An 8644-nucleotide genomic window follows, 5' to 3' on the forward strand; every position below is an offset into this window, starting at 1 on the left:
TCCAGGCCCACAAGTCAATCTGCACTGTAAAGGTCCGAGGAACTGTCCGAGGAGGAATGTCTCCTCGGACAGGCCCAGCAATGATCCTGAGACTTGCTAAACGGGTTAAAGACAAGCTTCTAGAAAAACTGATGGGTAGGAGGGTGATCCAAGCACCCTCTAGAAGCGAGGATGTGAGAGAAATATATAAGGAAAAGGCTACTACCACCACATTAAAGACCCTGCATCTACCTCCCTGACCGCATTAATGGAGAAATTACCTCTGAACAGTAAGGGGCAGCCCCCCTGCTATCTGTTTGAAGACTTTAAGGTGGCGGTGGAAGTGACAAGTATCCAGGGAGAAGATTTATATGACACGTGGATGAACCAGTGAAGGAGAAGTATATAATGAAACGAAAGAGGAAAGAGAAGGGGATCGACATTTTCCTACTGAGAAAACAAAAACGGGAACTAAGAATTGTAAACTTGGGCATAGAAAGAGAATATTTATACAACTCGTCCTCGACTTACGTCCGAGGAGATCCCTTTGTCATATTTGTTTATCATTTGCGTAGATTGAGGCACTTTAGTCTGCTAATCAAACTTCCAACTAGGGATGGCAATTTTTTCCCGCCCCACTTGACCCGCCCCTCCCCGCTTCGCCCCGTCCGAGTTTTCCCCGCCCCGCAAAGGTGATGGGGCGGGGATGGGGCGAGATTTTAGACCCGCATCACGGGACGGGGCGGGGATGGATTTACACTTTTTAGACCCGCCTCGCCCCGCCCCGCCCCATCCCCGCCCCACCCCGCGTTAATAAGGATTAAGTTATAATTTTTTCATACTCTAAAATCCTACTATTTAAACAAAAATATCATCAACTTATTTTATTCTACCTAACGTGGTTCTACCTCTCTTTTCTCTCAAGCAAAGTTGGAAATAAGGTACCGATTTTAACTCTTTTTTTTGTCTTTTCATTCATGATTCAAATGTCTTTCTCAACTTACTGTTCATCATTAACATAATATGAGATTTTTGTGTCATATTATAAGATTTTTGTTGTGACATTGTCTTGTTAAACATTTAGATAATATTATTTAGTTTTTGCTAAAAATTAGTTTGATTTGATAGGATAAATTTATTTATAATTTCAAGTATATTTTTAATATTGAAACATGTCATTTTATTTGAAAAAATGGTAATAGTTATAGGGAAAATTAACAAGAAATAAAGTTTTATGGTATAGGGCGGGGCTTCGCGGGTCTTTGCGGGGCATTAAGGGGCGGGGATGGGGCAAGAAATCTTCCCCGTCATGCGGGGCGGGGCGGGGCGGGGATAGGGCAAGAAAAATCTATACGGGCCGGGGGCGAAGATCCCATCATTCGGCCCCGCCCCGCCCCATTGCCATCCCTACTTCCAACATCCCAAACCTAGATTTCAAATCCATACTCTGCAGATCTTATTGCATAAGGCTTATTGGGCCTGAGCCCAACACATGTTTTTTGGTCCGGGTACAATTGTGCACTTACAATAAGCTCCTTATTCCTTAATTTAAGAGATATAAAATTTTGGACAAATCTATAAGGTTCAATGTTTTCAATTTATTTATAACTATATCATTAAAAATATTTTTTGTATCTTGAAAACATTTTAGTATGGAACCTACAAAAAATTGTGTTTAACGCTTTGTTTGTTTCGATGTAACATATTTTTAAGAAAATATTTTCTCATTTTACGATATTTGTTTTACAGTAAAATATTTAATCAAAAGTAAAATATTTTCAGTCAACAAAATCAACCTAGACAAATTTGTATAAAATATTTTACACTTAAAATTTTAGTAAAACATTTTACATTTTCTCTCCTCCCTCCTTACCCGATACTTGCACTTCCTCACACATCAGTCCTTCTCAGTTTTCGCTCTTCCTCTCTCATGACTACTATACCTTCTCACTCTCAAGTTCTCCCTCCTCTCTCTTCTTTTCTCTATGGCAGTTCGGACTCCTATTGGTGAGCAGTGAGGCAGTCGGTGGTGCAGATCGTCAATCTGGGTCAGCAGTGAGGCAGTACAAATCGTTAGTCTAGGTTGGTAGTGAGGCGGTGTAGATCGTCCTCCCTTTTACACTTTTCCTCATATTCCTAATTTCTTTCGGGCCACATCTCTCAGATCTGGATAAATGGGTTGTCGATAGTGGGTTTGGTTTTGAGTTTGGTAGGTGGGTTTAGTTTTGGGTTTTGGTGGCTGGGTTTTGTTTTGAGATTGGCGGCTAAGTATAGTGTTGGGTGACCGATGGTCGTCGATTCAATGTTGTACCTATGTATAAAGCACCTACATGAATTATAATTATATACGATGTACCATTTTGTGATTATAATTATATATAATAACATAAATCATTCATAATTAATACCATCTTATTAACCAACATGAATTCATATAAAAGGTTATCTAGAAAAATCATATCAAATGTGTAACATTCAAAGAAAAATACTATAGATCATACATAAAGCCAAATGTTCATAAAACCTTTTACATAATTAAATATACTAAATTTCATAAAATCTCATGCATGATTGCTTTCAACAAATCTCACACATAATTAAACTAACCCAAAAAAAAAGTTCATAAAATCTTCTAAAATTGAGATTTGTGTGTATGTGTGTGTGTATAAGAAAGCCACAAAATCAATTTTGGTCTGAAAATATTGGAATCGAAATTTTATTCTAGCCTAATCTAAGTATATATGTATGAAACTCCCTTCTATAGACTTGAACCCCAGTCATGCCCCCCACGCCCCACAAGCACTTATATTTGTGGATTGACTATTTCGCCAATGGTATATGATGATAAATATAATAGAATTTAACATTGGGTATGTGTCAATTATGCTACAAGCTATTTATCTTAGTTTGGGTGTTAATTGAACTAGAGAACAATCAATACTGAAGAAAAAATATATCGTGATTGTTAGTGTGGGAGGGAGGAACTCGAGGAGCAAAGGCATGTAGCATTAGTACATTCCAAGGAGTCAATTGGGCCTCTCTCGTCATCAAATTGGGTCCAGAACAAAACGAGATAACCAAATACCGAAACCCGAGAAGAGTACGAAGTTCGAGAAGTCTGAGGAGAAAGCTTCCCTCGGGTAATTGGGGTCCCAACCTAGAGCTACGAGGGGCCGAGGAAGAAAGTAGAGACGTGCAGGCAGGGAAAGGAGAAATTTTCCTAATAAGGAAGTTTCCTGATAAAGCATCCATCACTTTTTCATTAAATGCACTATACCAACTCAGTATGCCACAATTCATGACAAAATAACCCCTAAACAGCATCTTTACAGCTTGCAACCTACTCTACTACCACTAGCAAGACACTGATGGGATAAGTATCCAAGTAAGAATCTGTAGCAACCCCAAGTGGAGGGTTGGGATGAAGCCCCAGCTACTATAATAAAGAAGGAAGCTCCATTAAGAGAGGGGGATAGAAAAATTAGAGGGAAAAATATAAAGTGTAATCAAGAGCTTTGTAAATCATATGAATTAAGGCTCATCGGACCATCTCGAGGATGTATTTATACCAATATCTTTGTCTATTTTCACTAGATTTTCTCATGAAGCTTTTCCTTAATTGCATGCTCATCTCTTAATCATTCGACGTAATTAGTTAGGCTTGAAATGTTGACCTTGATAATCTACTTCTACAAATTAATTGTATTGGACCATGATACAGTACATGTTCATCTAACTTGGGCTAGCCGCTGTTTTGGCCTCACACAGTTAGAATTTAGGCCAAGCAGCTTAAAACCATTGTAATTTGCTTTGAGTTAAACTCCTATTTACTCATACATCATTCATATGTGTGTTTAGAGAAAGGTAGTCCTTTGCTAGTTTTAGTGTTTTACACTAAGTTCAATGCATGACTTCTAGTATTCACATGGTATTAAAGTCTAACATGAAAAACTTCCCTTGGCATATTGACCTAACTATCAATGTTGTTGTACAGTGATAGTTATTTTCCTACTATACCAAGGATCCTATCTTTTGAGCCAGTGATTCAATATATGTATGTATTACATGTCATAAAATTAATGTATTTTTATTATGTGACATATTTATTATTTACACAATTAATTTACTCTAAATACCGGTATGTATATATACAAAAAATTAAAGTGTTTTTGTTATGTCATGTGGCTCATATATTATTAAAATTTTAATTTATTCCCCTGTTTATATATAATTAGTATTTTATTTGTCATACATATAATTCTTCTAAAAAAATACATATAATTTTTATGGGCATTTAACATTTCGACTAGTTATAATAATTTGTGTCCTCTTTACTTATACACAAGGGAAACTATAAATGAGATATTAGTATTACTCGTGATCGTAGTAGAAAGATGCATTACTTGTAGAACAATAGTGACACATATAATATAGAAGTACCCTTGTGGGTTGTCTACCCAACTATATATATTTTTTCTTAGGTTCATCACTCGTGTATTGGCAAATTGTGTCAAATTGTAATTTTTACTTGGGTCTATTATAAGTCTTTGTAGTGTTTAAGTGATACATTTGATTTATCAAAAATGTGATACACTTGAAGACCAAGACAAAGAAGAAAAGCTTAAGGAAATTTCAAGTTTTGCTAGCTCAACAGCAATCAATCCATGGAACCTCAAGGATACTGAATTCTTAATTCAGGCCCACGATTCATGTGAAGAGATCTATAATATAAGAGTTCAATTGGATTGTTTCGTTAAGGGTTAGCACTAAATCCTTTAAGGGTTTTTTCCGTTATAATTTTCCCTCTGTAACCGTATTATTGTGTGGGTTACTTTGCATTTTAGCAATATTGTGCATGTGACTAATTAAACAAATTGGTTTAGTTCAATTTAGTTAAATTCTACTAAACGGAGTCCAATTGGTTTGGTTTAATTTGCATGCGTATATTGTTACTAATATACACATGTCCAGAAAGGAAAGGACTGATAAAAGATAGTAAGGGTTGATAAAAATCTTTAAGTAATATAGTCAAAGAGGAGATTAATAATTAAGACAATTCAAATCAACAAAAATCCCTGCACCGTTAGTAGAAGAAATATTTGGTTTTGCATGGCCACAAAAAGGCATAGTCTTTGTAAATGTGGGAAAAACGTGGTGGTCTTCAAATTACCTTCTATGATGTATAAACTGAAACTTAAGGAATAGAGTTTTACGGTAGATTAAACTTAGTTGAAGTAGAATTTGAAATTCTCCTAAAACTTTGGTAATAGAGTTACTAGATTAAACTATTGTTAACAAAATTCAATATAAGATATACTATCTACATAATCATATATTATATATTATGTATAATTAAAAGGATACACTTTTGAAAGGAAAAAAAGAAGAAGATAATCACTGCTTTTGTTATAATTCTTATGGAAGAAGGAGACTAGCTAGTTGCCATAGATGCATAAAAGCATATTAACACCACAAAGTAAGTACACCAGCTTGGAATTTCTCATCTTTGTTCATGAAAACAAATTCCTTAATTTTTATCAAGCAGTGAAAGCAAAAATTAAAAGGGAAAAAGAAAAACCAATGTGTCAATAAGAATATTGTAAAGCAAAACAATAGAAACAAACCCAAAGCTATGCTATTCAATCTAAATTAACCCAACAAGGTGATCCACGAAGAAGATAAGGGAAAACGACGATGTGAAGTTTCATGCATCATATCTCGACAAACAAAAGCAAACCATAAGTGCTATAATCTATCGAAAGAGTCAACTTTGAAACCTTGTCATTTGGAAGAAAATGAGGCTTGAAAATCCGACAAGAAGCAACTAGTGTCCATGAGTTTGACATCATTGTTGCTTAACCTTTTTCCCATGCATTGGAATCATCGTTGTACCTATTGATGCCAACAAATTTGGGATGACTACTGTCTTTGGGATAACAAAAACTGAAGATTTCTCCTTGATGCTCCAACATGTAGCATCTGAAGCCTTTTTTGACTAGTTGATCCAATGTTTTCAACATATTTCTAACCATGTCATACGTAATCAACCATCCTCTTTCATCAAAGCAAAACACTTTGTATTCAATAGCTAGTAAACTTTTAGCCCTATAAAATTGAATCATATGATCCTAAAAGGTATACTCTGTCCATGTTTCATCATTGGGATGGGCTATTCTAAGACAATTTATACCACTCATTTGTCAAGATAAATACTCGATTAGGTTGTTGTTTTTGTTCATTGTGAAAAGAAAACGAACTGACAAAATTTCCAAAAGAATGCTCTACGTCAGGTAGGTTAAATCTGACCACTGTGAAAACGTTGATAAAAAATAAAGAGGTTTTTTGTTTCATGAGAAGCCAACACACGATTGGAAAAAACATCTTCAGCTCCAAGTACAAACTCGGGTAGGTCGATGGTGAACAATCCGCATCAACATAATCTCTTGTTGGAGTTAGTGAAACACTTAAGAACTCGCAGCGACAACTGTTCTTTTAGTGTAATGCATCATACATAAGACTCATTATCAACAAAACTTAACCTACCTTTGATGCACAAAGTGTTCTGGGAGCTGGAAAGTGTGTTATGGACCTTATGGTTATAGGTTTATGTAGGAAAAGAATCCTATTCCTAGTGCAATCAATACAAAAAACTCATCCTACACCAGCATTTTTTTCTTAGGGCTTTTCAAAACGGCTGCTGTAGGAGACCTATAGCAGAGCTTTTAGAAACTGCAGGTATAGGTTGATTTATTACGATAGTTTAAAGTGGGTGCTTTTTAAACCGCTTCTATAGGTCTCCTGTAGCGACGATTTTTGAAACTGTTGCTATAGGTTGACCTATTACGGCATTTTAAAACCGCTGCTATAGACTTCTTCAATTGGAATACCTTTCCTAACAGTTTTAAAATCGCCGCTTTAGGGTTCTTCATATGTAAAATATATTCCAGTGCTTTTAAAAGCGCTAGAATATGGTTTGCTCATTTTCTTTTGTAAATGATCTATTATAGCACTTTTAAAAGCTTTGTAATAGAGTTGGCTCTTTTTCTTTTATAAAAGATCTATTACAGTGCTTTTAAAAGCACTATTATAGGGTTTTCTCTTCTTCTTCTGTAAATGATCTATTTCATCGCTTTTAAAAGTGCTGGATAGAGTTTGCTCTTTTTCTTCTGTAAATAATCTATTACAATGTTTTTTTAAAACCACCGCTATAGGGTTTACTATTTTTCTTCTTTAAAAAGCCCAAGCAATCCACGACTAGAATCCTTCCTTAGTTTGCGTGGGTATTATTGGTAGCAAAAACAAAAACCCACAAAATTCCCTTCTTTTGCAAAAAATACATTATGAATTGCGGCACCAATTGAAAACAAAATTCCTCCAATTTCGTCTTTCCCTTTCACCACAACAATCTTTTTCTATTGCATGTGCGTGGTCTACTTTATATATTAAATTGATTTCCAAAAGATAGAAAGAGAGATAAACTATACTATGATATATTCTGATGTGGGATGAAAACACTCAACCCGTCCCTGGACGGTCATCACCTCGGCAGCCGTCCAGAAGTTATCCTCAGGACGAGGGTAACGGACAAGGACGTCCAGAGGGTGATAGTGAAGCTACATCCCTCGTCCGTGGGATGCGCACAGCCTACCCTGAGAGGACTCGTCCATGTAAAGATTCGTGGATTAGGATGTTACACTTGGAATTAGCAGGCGCACTTGACGAAGGAATTCCAAGACGAGGGTATCATACTTAGGAGAATCTCCGAATATAATGTGACAATCCCTTATCCCACGCATAACGGTCATGTATCCGTTGTGAAATAGAAGTGTAACATCTAAATGGTTATGGCAGTTACGTTAAGCCTCCTTGAATCCAGGAGAGGTTCCTATTTCGATAATCGTCTATGAAGGCGCTATATAAAGATTGATTCAGACAAGGCAAAGGTATGCGTAATTTCGACTCCAAAAAAAGTTGGAACTCCAAAAACATAGTGAAAAGAACTAACTTTACCATCGGAGGATTTTTGGCCGGCAGCCCCGGTCGCCTTTGATTGGCTTCTCTTTCTTTTTCAGGCCGCAGAGAGAGCAACCGGTCCTATCAAGTCCGAAGCATCCAGCCTACTGATCTTCTTGGCATCATCATATTCCTTTTGGTTTTATATTGAAAACTTTCTCTTTAGGCATCAACAGACGAGTTCGAGACTCTGTTTATGAGTGTACATTAACAAAGTCGTTGTATCTTGGAGAGCAACTGCTTGAGATTTGCTTAATCCTAAATTTTAAATGAATTCAAATTAAAAACTTGTAATAGCATGTCACCTAAGATTTGTTGTGAAAGTATTGTGTAAATGTTGTGGACATTTTTTTTGATAAGTAAATATTGTGGACATAACACTTCTCAATTTTAATAGTTAACAACTTAACATAGAACATTGGATTATTTAATATGGATTAGGTTCAAGTTATAAATAACGTTTTTCTCAACAAAAAAGAAGAAGTTATACATGATATAACATTAAACAATATTACATCACTGTATATTGTTTCGCTTAATGCAAATTTTGACAAATTCATATTACATTTTTTTAATATCCATTATACTTGCAAATTTTAAAGTTGATCAAAGATTAATAGTTATGTCATTAATCAAATGTTTAAATTTCAAA

The sequence above is a fragment of the Castanea sativa genome, chromosome 2 (assembly GCF_040712315.1).
Source record: "Castanea sativa cultivar Marrone di Chiusa Pesio chromosome 2, ASM4071231v1".
NCBI classification, from domain to species: Eukaryota; Viridiplantae; Streptophyta; class Magnoliopsida; order Fagales; family Fagaceae; genus Castanea; species Castanea sativa.